The sequence below is a fragment of the Vanessa tameamea genome, chromosome 26 (genome assembly GCF_037043105.1).
Source record: "Vanessa tameamea isolate UH-Manoa-2023 chromosome 26, ilVanTame1 primary haplotype, whole genome shotgun sequence".
In the NCBI taxonomy this organism is placed as follows: domain Eukaryota; kingdom Metazoa; phylum Arthropoda; class Insecta; order Lepidoptera; family Nymphalidae; genus Vanessa; species Vanessa tameamea.
The window spans coordinates 1,257,359-1,277,569 of NC_087334.1; the positions used below are offsets into that span (position 1 = coordinate 1,257,359).

The window sequence follows — 20,211 nt, forward strand, 5'->3', positions numbered from 1 at the left end:
CTCATATTAAATTCCATTTTTAATAAAAAAAGATCAATAAAATCCTGCGGTACCTGAAGTTCGTGGAAATCCGTTCATATAAATACTTGCGCGATGACGTTATATAGTACAATAAGAATATATTATATACTGTATATGTATATGTATACTGTATTCCGACCATAAGAGGAGAAAAACCAAATAAACAACATTTGATAGCAATTTGACGCGATATCATTGGTCGAGAACTTGATTCACTATGGATTTGCCAAATACTGGCGCTTTGAACGTCGACGAAACTGTTATCGGAATTTTGGAAGTAATATTAAAGTGGAAATAAGTACTTAAGTGTAATAGTGTTGTATTATAGATAAAGATATATTAATCATAAACTTATAAAATAATAATACTTTGTATTTGTTATCTATATCTAAGGTTTGCTTATCTTTTTTCCTACTTCCATTGACATAGGCTATAGAATTGTATTGAATTGGGAACCTGCAAAACTATTTTGAAGGAGGCAACTTCGTATATCATTCTTGAAGCTTCAAACCGGTTATCAGTGGTAAGAGATGAAAAGAGACTGCGCTTTTATTTAAGTTGGTAGGGCAAGACTATCTGGGTAGGTACCACTGACGCAACATACATATATTCTACCGTTAAGTAGCAATACTTAGTATTGTTTTTATGGTTACCCTGGCTCTCTAGCCAGTGGTACATTGGTTACGTAAGAAATTGTTAAATTTCATACAGTGCTAATGGCTATAGGTAGTGGTAACCACTAACCATCAGGTGGCCCAATTGTCCTTCGTCTACCGAATTAATCTATATACATATATAGAAATAAATAAATTTTAATGTCTGCCTGTGATTTCAAATTAAGAGTAAATTTTTAAATTGGCGGCGAAGGCACCAACAACAACACAAACATTCGTTGCTAAGTTATTTAAAATTATCATTTAATTTTTAATATCTGTAATATCTGAATTATAAGGAGTTGATACCTATTCTATGCCTTAGTTTTTATTGCAACGAAATCCGTTGATTCCTTCAAAATTAATAACAATATAAAGTTTGCGTACATATTTATTTCAAGTATAATATAAATACACGAAACATCCCGTGACTTTACTCATGTCTTTGTACATAGTTACTGCTGTGTACACTACAAGTGGCGTTCGAGGCGTATCGGAAAATTGTTAACAAATAAATAAAATAGTCATGCCACGCCGGTCATTTTGCTAGTCGTAATATACAAACAGAAAAGGGCATTATTAGTATATGTGTTTCATCAGACTTGTCAAGACCAAAAGCGAATGTTGCAAAGAAAAGAAAAACAAATAAAATACGCTTCGAACTATATAAAGAGTAGAAAGTGTACTGGTTTGGGTCATGGACCGCTAATCGAATGAGATTAAAAAAAAGAAATGATAAAATAACTTTGTCAATATGTTGGTAATGACGTCGATTGAAATAAACGATATCATTATATCGATTTTGAATAATTCTAATTGTAGTCATTTCTAATATTAACCAGAACATATAGAATACCACTTTGGGTAGCTATTTTGCAGTCAAGGACACGATGAGGTAGGATTTACTGGCTACTGTGAAGTTTTGTAACCAGTAAAATTTCTACCTACAACAGCGAGCACAGAAACCTTTAGGTTTTATACTATGACGTAGGTCTTGAATGTTAGACCTACGTCATAGTGCACTCGTAGGCTATTTGATACCGTACGATACCTTGACATTTGATAAAGGCACCAGCGTCCTGGGTAAATCGCCACAGAGTGTTTACATACACAATGTTTTTTATAATTAAGTATTTTATATATTATGTTAAATAATAATATGTTATAATTATATCTTCCTTTATGTTTAAGTAACTTATGATGATGAAAATGTAAATTTTAGTATATCTTGTTATTAGTATATTTGTGTACATAATCTTAGCAAAAAAAACAATATTAAACATTTACAATGTATTTAAAAAAAAAATCAATTTTCTCCTAAAAAAAGACAATACATTTAAATAAATCAACAATAAACATCTGAAACGTTAAAATAATATATTGACATATTATTTTAATTAATTGAAGCTATAAAAAATTAAGACATACATACATTCGACATAAACAGATTTTCGTTTGTTTTTTGCGTTAAGTCAAATGACTAAAATAGACCACGTTGGTATAAATACAAATTAAGAAATTATTTACAAGAAGTACATTGGCACCCCGTCAAATTTAAATTAATAAAGATGAACAGTTATCTCATAAGGATTATAAACTGGTCCGGGTTCGACTCCGGGCAAAAAACAGGTATCGTGTTCAATGAAGCGTTAACTTTACACGTATTTGTTATTTATCAACTTACGACATGTTCAAGTACCCTATTATATAACGAACTCAAATTATAATTCGGCATATAATGTATATACTTATATTTTATATGTGCAGTAACTTTTTATAAAAATTTAAATGTTTGCGTTGAAGTTGAAATGTTGAAGTGTTTAGTCTGTGCTAATGTTATAACTGCGATAGTATATGTGTCTGTCTGTCTGTTACGATTTGGTGTTTGACTTGGTGGAGTATTGTTCAAGCCTTTCTGGGTAGATACAACCCACTTATCAAATATTATACCGCCAAAGAGCAATATTTGGTATTATTGTGTTCCGGTTTTAAGGGTGACTGAGCCAGTGTAACTACAGGAACAAGGGACGAATAACGTACTTCCCAATGTTGCTGGCGCATTGTAGATACAAAGAATAGGGTGATGTTGACCACTTACCATCAGGTCAAGCTAGAATCCCAAGGAAGGGAAGAGGCTACTTTTAGTACGCGAGCGAAGCTGCGGGCGGCAACTAGTTGATTATAAATGTGTATGTAAGGATACATGTATTGTGTTCTCCTGATCTGCAAAACCGCTTCCTGCGATGCGCAAGCGCATGATTCACATTTTATCGAGCGACGCGTGTTACGAGCGCTCATTTATTGTTTATTTTATTATGTTTCAAGATAATTTGTTATAAATAGGGCTGCCCATATGGCATAATCAATTACTGGAAATACGATACAAGTTATACATATTAATTTAAATCCTTATCAGCCGTTTCGTATCTTCTATTTGGTATATTTTTACGTAGGCAGTATTGTACGTTATATAATATTTTTTATTTTTATTTTTTAGTACCAACAACCCTAATTTTAAGCGCAATTTCGAGCGGTACATTGACTTTATCTGCCAATAATTTGAAGGCTGTATAATGTAAGACGTCATTAGCCGTCTGTGGTAGCAGATCCGTAATATATTCATATAGATTCGTAGATTTATTTGTACGGTACTTATGGAACGAAGTTTTTTTACGCGGATTACAATAGTGTCTACTCACGTCACGTAAGAAAAAAGCGTTATGTCTCTCTTTCTCTTTGTGTCCGTCTCTTTCTTTTAATAATATTTAAAGTTATTTTTTGCTATTGTTTTAATAACAATTTTTTTTCTTGTCGCTGAATTATTCTCAAACGTTTTTAAATTATTTCATTGTGTGTCATTTGTGCTATAGGTATAGCGAAATCAACTTCGTTCCAACTGAATGTAACACAAGATATCTATTTTTTTGTGATATCGGTAGGCGGACGAGCAAATGGGCCACCTGATGGTAAGTGGTCACCACCACTCATAGATGATGGCGTTGTAAGAAATATTAATCATTCCTTACATCACCAATGCACCAACAACTTGAGAACCAAGATGTTACGTCCCTTGTGCCAGTAGATACACTGGCTCACTCACCCTTCAAACCGGAACACAACAATACTGAGTACTGCGGTAGAATATCTGATGAGTGGGTAGTACAGACGGGCTCGCACAAAGCCCTACCACCAAGTACCACGGAGTTTAGTCATCGAATTGACTATGTAATCTCACTACGTAAGAGATCACAGCAATAATGCTAATAAGACTAGAGTGCCTAAAAAAATACAGTAAGACGATCAAGAACATAACGAATCATAAACTTCGCCATTCGAGACAAAGCATTATTGAAAATTATTTGCACACGATTGTAAGTACACATAATATTTCAAGAAGATTAATTATCTCTCATCATACTCTGTGGACACATGGACCAAAACAGTTTGTCGTCTGTTTGCTACGCAAATACAGCTACGTACAAAATTCGGCTTAGTTTTGGCATGGTTCTAGAATCTGTGTTAAAGCACAGGTGTTAGATAGGGTTTATTTTGACTTCTAAGCATAATATATATATTTTTTGAGCTTACAATTTCATACCTGCTAAAATACTAAAGCTGTTAGTCACTTAAATATCTGCGTATTATTCGTGCCACAGGCTCGAATTTTCAGAAAGATATCAAAGAAAATTATATTCACAATATAATGTCTCATTTGAGACTACGGATTATTATAGCAAATTTTTTTTTTTATTATTCAATCCTAGGCTGTCTGTCAAATGGGCCACCTGATGGTAAGTACACTCATAGACATGAGCAATGTAATATTAATCACTCATCATAATACCAAAGCGTTAACAACCTTGGAACTAAGTCTGTTGTGCATGTAGTTACTCTTGCCCTTCAAATCGGAACCCAAGAATACAAAGTATTGCTGTTTGACGGTAGAATATGTTATGAGTACCTTTTGCACAAAACCGTATATATGTTACTGTAAAAGCTCGAACTAAGGTAAATCCTAAGATTTTCCAGTAAAACCTAAGATTTACCGACACGAGTTGGTAAATGTAAGTATTTAATATAAAGGGACGACTTTTTAGGACTTTTACCATTCCAACCTAAGCTAACCTAACATCTAAATCCTAAGATTTACCAAGTGAATGATGGTAAAAGTTCGAATCCCAAAGTTTTATGGACATTTACCATTCATAATCGGTAAATCTTAGGTTTTACTGGAAAATCTTAAGATTTACCGTACTTCGAGCTTTTACAGTAACATATATATCCATGTTTTACTTAAATTTTCAATGTTGATTATAATCGTATTTTGAACAATCATCGATAATCAAACTTATATAATTAAGTATGTATAGGTACACAATACTTTATGTTGCTTATAACGCAATCACCGTTTAGTAGCTGTCACCGAGTTAGCGATAAGCGAGATTTTGATCTGTTACGAACGCTTAGCACCTGGGTCACGGTCATACAAAAAATATTAGATTTATTTTATACGTAAACAAGACGAATGACCCTGTAACTGTGACGATAGTTGCAAATTTAATTAAATCGAACCCAATTACATTCGAAAAGGATCTTGTATATCACATTTGAATTTAATCATAAAATATATCTTTAATTTCTAATTCATTGCAAATTTTCCTCTCCATGCTTTGGTGAGCAAGAGACATAGTTAATGGTAAGTGGATGTTGATTCAAAAAGTCAAAAATCTTTATTATATACAGAAGCATTACACTTACTTATGATTATTGAGAGAAAAAATTCTATCACGGTTTCGGAAAGCAACACCTCGGACCTGAGAAGAATCGGTAAAAGAAACTCAGCGGGACTTGTAATTTTTTTACGTCGTATTTCTAATTGAAACAACCTGGTGATGGTTTAATTCTCAAGCTATGTTATCATCTAAGAAGTAATTCGTTTTATAATAGGTAGAGCTGTCCTAATTAATCCACTATCAAAAGTACAGTACATATGTAAGTAAATTGTTTTTACTTTAGTTTTAGTTGTGAATGATTAATTCGAGTCACTTGCAACTAGTTCTAAATCGCTTGTCAATGTCAGATTCGATCTGACAAATACTTAAAGCTCATTGGTCCAGTGTTGCATCGTCGACTAATTACACTTCAGATTAAACAAAATTAGTAAATATGACATTAATCAGCGTCTGAGAAACAGGAGGCCATTGTAATAATATAAATAACATAAAAGCATATGTCGGCAATACTTTAATAAATAAAGGTATGTTCATATACTTATACGTATATATTTATGTTTTAGCAAGGACGACAGCGAACCGATCAGGTGGCTTTTTTAAATAAAACAGACGGACAGACGGACTGACAGAGCGACGGACAGCGGAGTCCTAGTAACAGGGTCCGTTTTACCCTTTGGGTACGGAACCCTAAAACTAACCTAGAGAGTTAAACCAATTCTGTTTCTTTAAGTTATTTGTTAGAAAATATAATCAAAAACATTATTTTGTTTTCATAGTCATTCCAGATCTCAAATGAATCTACATTCCAATACTAACTTTACATTAATTTAATACTGTTAAACTAAAACTGTTATACTAAAATTTCATTTAGGCCCTTTTTTTATTCAATTGACATTCGCAACAGCGGTCTATATTGACGGTCAGCTTTTTTGTAAGAGCCAGTTTGTTCGATTAGTTTCACATTAAACTTAAAAGATACTTATTATAAACATTTATTGATTATATGAAGAACCAAGATGGCCCAAGAGCCGAGATGGCCCAGTGGTTGCATCTTAACCGATGATTTCGGGCACAAACCCAGGCAGGCACCACTGAATTTTCATGTGCTTAATTTGTTTTTATAATTCATCTCGTGCTCGGCGGTGAAGGAAAACATCGTGAGGAAAGCTGCATGTGTCTAATTTCAACGAAATTCTGCCACATGTGTATTCCGCCAACCCGCATTGGAGCAGCGTGGTGGAATGTGCTCCAAACCTTCTTCTCAAAGCGAGAGGAGGCCTTTAGCCCAGCAGTGGGAAATTTACGAGCTGCTAATGCAAAAAATTGCATTTATTGATTACATTTTAAGTTACTTTAAAGTTAATTCCTTATTGTGTGTCGCTCACAATTAAGTGATGCAGCCAGTACTGGATAAGGACATCTCCTTTAAATGTTTTACAGCTCATTCTTCGAAGCTTCTGGAGTACGTGGTGTTAGCGAGTATTCTTTCGGCTGACTTAGTGATCCAGATATGAAACAGCGATCTTCCTTTAATATATTTTCTATCTAATAGACTGTCTCGGTTTTCGAGAATATTCGAACAAAACAAAAAATGGTTCATGTAGATTTATTTTATGCAATAGGAAGGCGGACGGGAATATGAGCCATCTGATGGTAAGTGGTCACCATCGTTCATAGACATTACAATTATTAAATATTCCTTAAAAACATCTATGCGAAACATAATTGGACACAGATGTCATGTCCTGTGCCTGCATTTACACTGGCTTACTCACCTTTCAAACCAGGACACGACAATACTAAATATTGCTGTTTGGTTGTAAAATATGCTATGAGTTTCACAAAGCCCTAATACCTAGTGAACTAGGTCTTATAAACTGTTTTTTTTTTCAAACAAACGTTAATACGATAATTTTAAATACAGTATAGTTTAGTTATTGAAGTCGTTGATTGATAAACCCAGACAGTAATTAATTTTCATTGATCGTAAAAACATCTAATACTAGTATATACTTACTAGTATTATAAATGGTAAAATAACTCTTGCAACCAAAGAACCAAATTTGATAAAATTTGGTGTAATTGGGTTGATATATATAAATATAAAGCTTAACCCCTAAAATACTAACGAAACACGAATAGTTTATATTTTGTTAAAAAATCATACAAGCATATTAAAATCATCAATCTCCTGCCCTTATCCCAATTTAACTTGGGATCGGCGCAGCATGTCTTCTTCTTCTCTGTCGGACGTCATCTCACTAGTAACATTATTTCTAACCATATCGTCTCTCACACAATCCATCCATCGTTTCTTGGGTCTTCCCCTACCTCTATATCCATCCACATCCATTCTCAAAACCTTTCTCACAACATGGTCCTCATTCCTCCGCATAACTTGCCCATACCATGACAGCCGGTTTCCACATAGCTTCTCGGTTACCGATGCCACTTTCAAAGTTCCTATTAAATATATATTAGGTATATACAAGCATATTAAAACATAATAATAAACAATGCAAATTGTTCTTAGAAACGGTACTAACTAAAACAAACTTTGTACATAATACAGATAATTTATTATGCGACGAAATGGAGTCGCAATTATAATTTAAATTGGGTTCAAAACGTACATGTAACAGTCGGCCTTTGTCACAGTTGGTCGCATTATTTTTTTAAATTACTAATTAAGCGCAATTAAAGCGCTGGACGTCAAATGAATACCACTGAATGATAAAAAACAAACGATCATTCTTTATATATACAATCATCATATTTTAATGGATTGTTTTGTCAAAAAAAACAAACTTTAAGGATCGTTGTGTATAAAAAAATGATAATGTATATAAGAAAATTATAAAAACATATAATTTTTTTTTTTAAATTAACATGGTTATTTTTATTTCTACAAGTATTTAAATCGGGATATATTAATAAATATTGGACAACATCACATACGTTACTCTGATCCCAATGTAAGTAGCTAAAGCACTTGTGTTATGGAAAATCAGAAGTAACGACGCTACCAAAAACACCCAGACCCAAGATAACATAGAAAACTAATGAACTTTTTCTACATCGAATCGTAATTATTTGTTTGTAAAGGGGGTAATCTCGGGAATTAATAATCCAATTTAAAAATGTTTTCACTGCTAGAAAGCTTCATTGTTTCTGAGAACTATGTATAAACTATATTTATATTAAATCATTTGCTTTATAAAAAAAATGCACCCACGTGAGTTACCAATCTTATATATAAAAATAAGTGACATTTTTCGTTGTCACTTTATAACTCAAGAACGGGCTCATCTATCCAAACCCAATTTTCAGGGTTTGTTCGGACTATTTAGTAGATGGTTTATGTGAAGTTTGCACAAAATCGGTCTTTGTTTATCACATTTTTTGTAACAAATGATTTCAATAAATGGCGGGTCATTTTGTTAATGGAGATTTTTTAGACGGGGTCTATCTGTCAAATTAAAAGTAACTATCAATTAAAAATGAGTACACTCATCCACCAGTTTCAATAGGTAATACGTCTTAATTCAATTTATTATTTCCAAATAACCCGTGGCATAGCATTAAATACGGGCATGTAACACAATTTATTATTTTAAAAATGATTGAGCTGTCATTAGAAATAATACAAAAATCAGTTAGAAGATCGATTCATTTCTTAAAAAAATATATTATTTAATTGCTAGCTTAACTAGCTCGCAATTAAAAACTAAAATCATATAAATATTTATTTACGTTTGTTGATTTAAAAGTAGCGTGTACTTTTAATTTTTAAATTTTACTCAGCTTTTTAGTACGCTGTCGGTATTTCATGTAGTTAGCAGGCTTTATTTGAATTAAATTGTCAAACGCATTTACACAAACGGTAAGTTTTGAGCTGTTGAAATGATTACATGTATGTGTGTTTCTTAATTTGAAAAAAACATATTGCTGTGTTTTTTATTATTTTGTAATGGATTATTTTATTGACATTTTTTTATACATTGACAACGAATGCAGTTATATCGGTACAGGGTGAAATTTTGTTGGTTGTTTTCCCGCAAAGAATTGATTTAGTAGTCAATACCTACTCCTTTTGTATTTTTATTTTTACGCGAAACTGAATCGATATATTGCGGGAAAATATCCACCAATATTTCATCGCGTATATTTCCAGACACACATGCATAAATACTGATACATCACTATTAATGTAGCAATTTGTTTTCAATTTCATTTTTTTTTTGTCTATGAAGGATGAAGGATCAATACCACGAGCCAGACGAGCAAATATAGGTTACGAACGAGCAAATATAGGAATTGCAACGTGTTTCGGAACTTCATCGTAGTCATGATGCATTCCAATACCCAATATTGCATTGGAAAGGTGACGATGGCTACCATATCAATATACCAATGACTGATCCACAAACCGGTATATAATTATCCTATTTTCTGTGTGTTGTCATTTTCATTTTCCAAAGTCACATTTTGCATTTATTTTCAGGTCTACATATACGAAAAAAAAGTTAGTGCCATGAATTTTTATTCGTATCGATTGATGGTTCGTCCACAAGCACAAAATTATATCTTGAGATGTGGTAAATCATCAGTACATCGTTGATATGTATGCCAAAATAGAAACTGAACGTCTTCATTTTATTCATTTCAACCAAGCAAAATTAAGATCCGAAGAATATATTCATTTGCAAGATGCGATAGCGAATGATGCTAATGTAAATGACATCGGGCGATTGACTATATTGCCATCTTCGTTTACTGGTAGCCCACGTCATATGAACGATATGCACAAGACGCAATGTCCTATGTACGAAAATCTGTCTGAAAGTTGGTTCTTTAATTATATTATATTATATTATATTATATTATATTATATTATATTATATTATATTATATTATATTATATTATATTATATTATATTATATTATATTATATTATATTATATTATTGCGAAATATAAATCCACCAAAACTGTGTAAAGGCACCAGATTGACAGTGAAATTTGATCTAAGCTACGACCTTAACTGGTAAATCTAAAGGTGAAGTTTGTTTGATACTGCGTATCCCAATGATTCAAAGTGATATGCCATTCGAGTTCAAACGATTACAATATCCTGTTCGTTTATCATTTCCGATGTCCATCAACAAGGCCTAAGGGCAAACACTTCACGTTTGTGGTGTAAATTTGGAAGAATCATTTTTTTCACACGGCCGACTTTATGTTGCCTGTTCCAGAGTCGGTACCCCCAGCCGTTTGTTTATTCACACTCAAAATGGAAAAACCAAAAATATTGTTTATCCAAATATTCTGAATTATTTTTTTAAATAGCTAGCAATTGAGTAAATATATTTTTTTCAGAAATGAATCGATTTTCTAACTCATTTTTGTATTATATCACTTTATACGTAGCGAAGCACGTACCGGGCCGCTAGGATTTTATAAAAGTAAAGTATTACTTAAAATTATATTGGTTTAAACTTTATTAGATAAGCATAGTGTTGTGTTGTTATTTTTTAATTTATATATTTGTAAACATGGAGTGAGAGTGTGAGAAAAGTTTTTTTTTTTTTTATGTTTTTATTACAGTGCATGCTGAGTTAGCCTATAATTGTAATGTACTTTGTAGCTACATAATCTATATTGTAAAACTTTTACTGTTAAAAAAATTTTAGATCATTGGACATTATGTTGGCTTCCTATGAAATAAATAAATAAATTATATACTTACACTAGCTGTGCCCGCGACTTCGTGCGCGTTTGAATTTAACAAATAAGTTGTAGCCTAAGTTACTCTTTATTACATCAGCTATCTAATAGTGTAAGTCCCGTCAACATCGGTCCGGCCGTTCCAGAGATTAGCCGGAACAAACAGACAGGCAGACAAAAATTGTAAAAAAAAAATGTTATTTCAGTATATGTACCGTGTATGCATACATATGCATTCAATAAAAAGCGGTTATTTTAATATAACAAACAGACACTCGAATTTTATTACACGTATACATAGATTGGACAGCGAACTCGTCCCACATTTTTTTTAAAATACATTCTTGTATTCATTGGAAAATAAATACACGTATAATAAAAGTACAAACTATTCATTAAATATTATAATTTTATTATTGTGTGTATTGAAAGACCAAATAAACTCAGTAATATTTCCGATATTTTCTCTAACCTCAATATTAGTAACATATTGGGATCTATGTTATTAAACGTTACAAGGTCTACGCTCATAACAATTATTGCATTGTTTGCAATTAAACATTAGTCTAGGACATATCTGGCGTTTTATTGCTTTGCAGATGCGGGTTCGATGCCGCGGTAAAGATTATCATATATATTAGCCGGGGGACAATTCTACTAATTTACAATGCGTTCCCGATTCTAATCCGATGTAACTTTAACTGAACCGCAACTGGATCGTTGCGTTTGTAGAATAGGAAGCGATTCGATAGCAATAATGTGACAATTTTTAAGTGAAAATTCCAGTTTCTTACGTCAAATTTAAAAGAACAACATTGTTATAATATTTGTGTGTGAAATAAAATTGTATAATATGCATGTTTTACGTTAAAAATTGACTTGAAAGTATAAGTTCGAGATAGTAGAGCTTTGTGCAAGCCTGTCTGGGTAGGTACGACCCTCAAATTTAACACTACTGCCAAACAGCAGTACTTAGTAATATTATATTCCAGTTTGAAAATTGATTGAGTCAGTGTAACTACAGGCACAAGAGACATAACATCTTAGTTCCCAAGGTTGGTGGCGCATTGACAATGTAAGGTACGGTTAATATTCCTTACAATATAGTACCCATGTTTATGAGCTGTGGAGATCGATAACATAAAAAATTACGAGTTCATAGTTTCTCATCTAATCTCACAAAATATTTTTAGAAACTATTCCCAGAATAACAGGAATAATAAAAGTATACAATTTTAGCAATAATAAAAAAAATCAAAACAATATTTACAAACAAACAATAGGAAACAATCACACAGAAATTACGAGCAATCACACAATCGTTACAAGGTCATCGGCGATGATGTGATGACGTCATTTATACTTAAATATTGAAAGCGAAACTGATCATCTACTGTTAGTGACTGTAGCCTATTCCAATAGAAGTAGGAAAAAAGATAAACAAACCTCAGACTTACGTATTTCATGCGATTCGCTAATAACTCTACATTGTGCACTACTAAGAGTTTAAGATTAACATATCTTTATTTATAAAACAACACTTTTTCTTTATGATATCGGTAGGCGGACGAGCAAATGGGCCACCTAATGGTAGGTGGTCATAGACAATGGCATTGTAAGAAATATTAACCATTCCTTACATCACCAATGTCCCACCAACCTTGGGAACCAAGATGTTACGTCCCTTGTGCCTGTAGTTACACTGGCTCACTCACCCTTCAAACCGGAACACAACAATACTGAGTACTGCTGTTTTGCGGTAGAATATCTGATGAGTGGGTGGTACCTACCGAGACGGGCTCGCACAAAGCCCTACCACCAAGTAAAATTTTACTTCCAAAATTCCGATAACAGTTTCGTCGAAGTTGAAAACGTCATTTTTTCGCGAATCCATTTACTATGGACCATAGACTAATCAAGCTCTCGAACAATGACGTAGGGGTTGATCGTCAGGTGTTAACTAAAGTCTATAAATATCAATATTAGACAATATTCGCTCCTTATCGATAATAAAGTAAATCACTTCAAAGAATAAACTAATAACAATTCATATTGCTGCAATAAAAAATATATTATTTTTACGCAATAACGGTGTTTGTATTCTGACTTAACGATGTCATATCGACGAAACATTTTCATATAAAAAATTAATATATGCAGTTTTACTAGCTAGCTAATGTTGGTAGGGCAGGGCTTCGAATCTTAGGGAGGTTAGGGAGTTGTCACTAGAAGCTACGCTGCCGCGCTTCGGAAAGGATTTGAAGCTGTTAGTCCCGGTATCAGTCCTAGGTGTATATATACAGGTATAGGTATTAGTATATCTTATAGTTCTAATATATATGGGCGGTCGGGACTACTGATAGTATGACTTTCTTTTTTAATAAAAAAAATACCAAAATTATAATCACTTATCTGTTTCAATATTTGAGATTCTTCTTACAGTAGTCATAAATATAAAATAATTAACAATATTTTGTGTAAAAAAATATTTGTTGTGAGACACCCAGTAGAACCGAAGTCCTATATATTACGTATTAAATAATTAAATGGCAAGAATTCGTTTTTTTTTAAATAAAAATCCCGTGTGTGTTAAACCAAAATAAGAAAAAGTAAGTTTAAATAATTTTAAATCAAAGCGTAGGAAATAGAAAGAGACAGAGAGAAATAGAAAGAGAGGGGAAAGTCGCATGGAGGGGGCATAACGCTTTTTTCTTTAAGTGACTTACAACCAGATCCGTCTACTGTAAGTCGCGTAAAAGCACTTTGTTCCAATAACCACAGCAATATACTATATACAAATTATTATACGAATATGTACAACTGAATTCAAATAAAGTATGAAGTGAAACAATGACGGAACCAAGTGAATTATTCATGGTTGCACTTGACTCGAGTTTTGATCTTATCCAACATTATATACAAAACGAAACGAACAAAACAAATTAAAATATCTTAACGGTAAACAAGGTAATTTGCTGGTATAACAATTCCGATTCCACTAATTATTTTTTTATTTATATAGTGCCGAGGTAGGACTGGCAATGGTCACTTACATCGCCAATGCGTAACCAACCTTGAGAACTGAGATGTGATGTCCCTGGTGTCTGTTTACAATGGCTCATACATCCTTCAAACCGGAATACAATCATTCTAATTATTACTGCTTGGTGGTAGATATATGATAAACCTACCCAGACAAGCGTACACAAATATAAATAAATAAATATTGGACAACATCACATACATTACTCTAATCCCAATGTAAGTAGCTAAAGCACTTGTGTTATGGAAAATCAGAAGTAACGACGGTACCACAAACATCCAGACCCAAGGCCGGGAATCGAACCCGGTGAAAACCGGTGTACACACTACTCGACCACGGAGGTCGACATTTTCACAAATATAAACTCTCAGAGCACGATGAATGAGAGATGAATGTTATCAAGACAAAATGAGCATATGAAGTTATATGAGTCGCTTGTAAAAATACAAACATTAGAAGGTCAAATTTATAAGATGTATATACGGGTTTTATGGAATAGATGACTAATTAGCCGTAAGTCCACCAGTCGTCCAACACATCAAATATTTGTTAATTTTAGTATTATTTCTATTTTGTTTTTGTGTTTAGTTTGTGGTCTACAATAAAGTATATACCTATTAACATGTATTCAAGGAAGTTTATATATCGAAGACTTTTCTCAAATCACTAAAGTGATTTCATTAACAAAGTACCTTCATCGTCAACGAAGCTATAATGTTTATAACACATCATCTGGTATTAACATTATGTACGTCAATATTTATATATATATACATATATCAAATATATATATATATTTATAGAGCCACAGTCAACAATTTAATAAATTTAAATTTATTATATACTTATACTATAAACGCGAATTTAACTCAGTCTGTATGACTGTCACGGCCAAAACGCTGAACTGAATTTGATGAAATTTGTTATGGATCAAGCTTAAACTCCAAGGGAGGACATAGGTTACTTTTTTACGCCTACCACTTGACGACCGACAGCTAAAACGGCTACTAGTAATAAATAAAGAATATCGTTTACCACTCTTTCCCTGTGACCCTCTTGCTTCTGTAACATGCGCTTCTACGAATCTATACGAATATATTCTATAGATACCAATAAGTTTTAAATAATTTATATTCATATTAATCTGTCTGTATCATAAATAAACATTCAATAACTACTGAATGTATAGTTTGTTTAACATTCATTGACATATTATATTAAGCTCGTAGTTTCCTTACAACTTTATTGATTTATCAGTAAAGTAAATTGTCATTATGCTAAATTGTTAATTATTAAATTGCTGACGACCTCCATGGTCGTGTAGTGTGTACACCGGTTTTCACGGGTACGCCACTCCGAGGTCCCGGGTTCGATTCCTGGCCGATTTAGAAAAAGTTCATTAGTTTTCTATGTTGTCTTGGATCTGGGTATTTGTGATACCGTCGTTACTTCTGATTTTCCATAACACAAGTGCTTTAGCTACTTACATTGGGATCAGAGTAATGTATGTGATGTTGTCCAATATTTATATTTATATAGATTAGTAGTGTATGATTTAATAATATTTATTAACTATAGGAACTAAGACTCAGATGTATTTGAACCGATTTGGTTTCGTAAATTACGAGAAGGGTTGAAACGTTACAAGAGTTAAAATTAACAACCTGTAATTGAATCACTGCTGGGTTTTGTCCTCGTAACTTTGAAAGGGTTTGGAGCTTTCTATCACGCTGCTCCGAAGCGGGGTTTTTTGAAACAAAACATGAAATATTTAAATTATTGAAATAAGACATAAACAATATCCTCACCGACGAGCAGGAGATGAATTATAAACACTAATTAGGCACATTGAAAATTCAGTGGCACTCAGGGATTGAACCCGCAATCATCAGTTAAGATACACGCGATCTAACCACAGGGCGTCTCTCTGTTTCATTGTCTTTACGTTAGTGCGCTATAAATAAAAATAGGTTCCAAATCATTAGCTCAAATCTGTCTACGAGGCTAATGATCAAAATGTTTAAAGGATTTTTTACATATGCTAAAGTAATCAGCGAATAATAAAACAAAAAAGCAAGTGTTTACGTCATAATTCGTACTTGAATATTTGAATTTCCAACTCTACAGCTATGTACGTATGGTATATAAGCGTAAAACATATTCATAAAAATCTATACCAATATAATGTATTCGAAAGTAGTTATCTGTTACCTCTTAAGCCGCTGAACCGATTTAGATCAAATTTGTTACGGAGACTGGTTCCGGGGAAGGAGATAAGCTACTTTTTTTTTAAATTCCTCACCGAAGGGATAAAATGGATGGGTGGATTTTTGTGTTACAGGTAAAGTTATATAATTTCGCGCGGCTAAAGGCGCAGGTTTAGTTAGTAATAATAAAAAATGGTTCTATTTGAAGCAAACGTCGTGAAGTATAAAGCGAGATGTGTTTAAAGACAATGTTCTAGATAATAATAACAATATTTATTTATATTTAAGACTCCAGTCTTAAGAGGTTGTTTTAAGACCACTCTTAAAACCATACGTGACCGTGGACTAACATGTATAACTAATTCGAAAATATTCCAAACCAAATATTTAACCACACATAATAAATAAGGCACTAAACTATACATTAGACTAGTTGCCACCCACGGCTTCGCTCGTCTTTTAGGGGGGTTGGTCGTCAGGTGTAACGGTGTAAGGTATAAAAAGTAGCTCATGATCCTTAGTCGAACTTGCTTCACACCAAATCAAATTCGGTTCAATGGTTTGGCAGTGAAAGCGTAACAGACAGACAGACAAACAGATATTAGTATAGAGAGCATAAATTATATAACTGATAAATATCGTCAATTCCCTGTTATATGTTCAATATATGTGAGCCGAGATGGCCCAGTGGTTAGAACGCGTGCATCTTAACCGATGATTGCGGGTTCAAATCCAAACAAGCACCACTGAATTTTCATGTTCTTAATTTGTGTTATAATTCATCTCGTGCTCGGCGGTGAAGGAAAACATCGTGAGGAAACCAGCATGTGTCTAATATCAACGAAATTCTGCCACATGTGTATCCAACAAACCGCATTGAAGCAGCGTGGTGGAATATGCTCCAAACCTCCTCAAAGGGAGAGGAGGTCTAAGCCCAGCAGTGGGAAATTTTCAGGCTGTTAATGTAGATGTTATGTTCAATATTAGTAAACTAGAGAGTGTATATATCTGATCTAAGAAATCTCAAGACCTATCAGTCTGAATAGAAATGTTTGCGTTACGACCCTACCAAGCGTTGCAGTAAATATAACCAGCAGCAGTAACACAGCTAATTGAATAAACTGCATGAAACAATCACGTATAATCCGTATTTACCACGAGTCTAACCGCAGAACGTATCTAGTTACTGTACATCTTCTATACGTATAATAAAATTGGAGTGTCTGTTTGTAATATTAAAATAACCGCTTCTTACTATATATTTTTTTTGCAATTTTATCTGTCTGTCTGTTTGTTCCGGCTAATCTCTAGAAGGGCTCGAGCTTGACGGGACTTTCACTGGCAGATAGCCGATGTAATAAGGATTAACTTAGTTAGACAGAATTAATAAGTTACAGTAAAATCTGCGAACTGAACAATAACTTTTTTGACGAAGTCGCGGGCACAGCTGGTATACTAATATATAAAGCAGGCGTATTTATTTGAACGCGCTAAAGTCAGGATCTATCCGATATGAAAAACCTTTTTGACTCAGATAGCCCTTTTATTGGTAAGCGTCATAATGGTATAGCCCCAAGACAGCAGTAACGTTTAACTCGAGTGTTAACGTTTAACGTTTACCACGGGCAGCTATACAAGTACATGCCATTCAAGAATTCTTTCACCGATATTTAGATTGTAACGTCACTTTAGGATTGATAAACATTATACCGTTAAAAGTTTTTCGTTGAGACCAATTTAGTAAAGTAAGTTGAATGGTCGACCGAATGGGTATCATACGAACGCTACTTTAGCGATAGGAGAAGAATGTTTGTTATAGATACTTAAAAATTCCCCGACTACCTTACTATACGACAAACACACAATAATTCACTAATTAAAAATTAAATAGATAAAATGTTATTTTAACTTTTTGTTTTTGTAACGTATTCCGACTTGCGTTTTGACTGTTATCTAAAATTTTGACGTTAATGATATCCGTATTTACATATTATATATGTATTTACATAGTCTATATGTGTTTTTCCGATTAATTAAGCGTTCAAATTTTTTCATAAAAGCACCTTTGAATTGTCATGTTTCTTTTGAATTAAAAGCTACCACCGGTTCGGAAAGTAGATTTTACCGAGAAGAACCGGCTAGAAACTCAGTAGTTACTCTTTTTCACCATTTTTATTAGAGAGTAAGTAAGTAAAGTATAATTTATATATGTATACCTTGCTTAGAATTAATAAATACCAAGTCCGTATGACTGTATTACGCTATTGCTTCACTATAATTCATTGACACTATAAATAATAAAAACTTATTAGTGTAAATAAACATATACAGGCACATATAACATAGTAGGCATTTAGATACAAACTGCTTTATCCCTTACTTTATTAAACATTAGAAAGAAAAAGAAAATATTGTTTTACCAAACGCTCGAACGACACGAACGAAATTTTAGTCTAAAATTTCAAGTTGACGCGACGAAATTAACTTATCGCGTTCACGTAAATACTGACTAAATCAATAATTATCAAGAATACTGAAAAACAAATTAATTAAGTTTCAAAAACCGGTAAGTAACTTTACATAATTATCTTTGTGTGGTATAATCGTGTTATATTATTTTGTTTTTATGTAATCACTACATAATATAAAATAAAAGTCGCTTCCGCCGTCTGTACGCTGAGATCTTTTAATCTACGCAACGGATTTTTATCAATGAACAGTGATTCAAGAGGAAGGTTTATATGTACCTATAACTAGCTGTGCCCGCGACTTCGTGCGCGTTTGAATTCAACAAAGAAGTTATTGTTGTAGCCTTAATTACTCCTTATAACGTCAGCTTTCTGCCAGTGAAAGTTCCGTCAAAATCGGTCCAGCCGTTCCAGAGATTAGCCGGAACAAATAGGCAAACAGATAAAAATTGAAAAAAAAAAATGTTGGTATATGTACCGTGTATACATATATATGCATTTAGTAAAAAGCGGTTTTAATATTACAAACGGACACTTATTTTATTATATGTATAGATACATGCATACTGTCGTAAAGAAAATCCGTGAATTTCAAATTTGTTCTTCAATGTAAAACTTGTATATAGACCCTCATTGCACTCGTGTGAAGACAGGGCGAGTATGTAGTTTAGTGATAAAATCCAAATAACATTAATTAATTGTAATATTAATATACTATACATTGTATACAATAGTTCGTGAGAAAAACAGTAATGAGGTAGAAGGTTAACTCTGACTCAAGACAAATTTTATTAATTTTGACTTTAAAGAATTATTCACAACTAGTTTTCGCTCGCGGGTTTGCAACGTATATGCAAAATATCATGATAATAGTTTGAGAAGTAAGAACGTAAAAGTTTTACAAATAAACAAACTTACTTTTGGATTTATAACATTAGTAAGTATTTTGTTTACAAAACAAACCAATTTTATCGATTGAACATTAAATTAAGATTTAATTTAATTTAAAGCTCTAATCGAGCGTAGATATAAAATACAAAATTACGCAATTAATATATATGTTCTATCGTCGATAATTTAGAAGGTGCAAACATACGAGACATTTCACACAGGGTCTAGAGAGGGATACACCTCCGAGAGGTTGACTTTGACCCAGAACCTTAAGCAGTGCGAGAAATGATTCATTAGCCAATAACCAATAACATAGATATGACTTAAAGATTATATATATTGAAACAAAACTTTATAGGAACCATCTGGAACTAAGACACTGCAAGGGAAAATCGTCTTTATTGATATAATTTAAGCGAATGGTAAAATATCGATGTCAAATGAATGACTTTGTCACTTGACTCTATTT

General features: G+C 32.9%; 1 protein-coding gene across 4 annotated transcripts in view; it reads right to left on the reverse strand.

Annotated features, from left to right (window-relative positions):
• Nucleotides 1–20,211, reverse strand: part of Mitf (mitf) — a 136,662-nt gene that overhangs the window by 64,276 nt on the left and 52,175 nt on the right. The gene's annotated exons all lie outside the window — the stretch shown is intronic.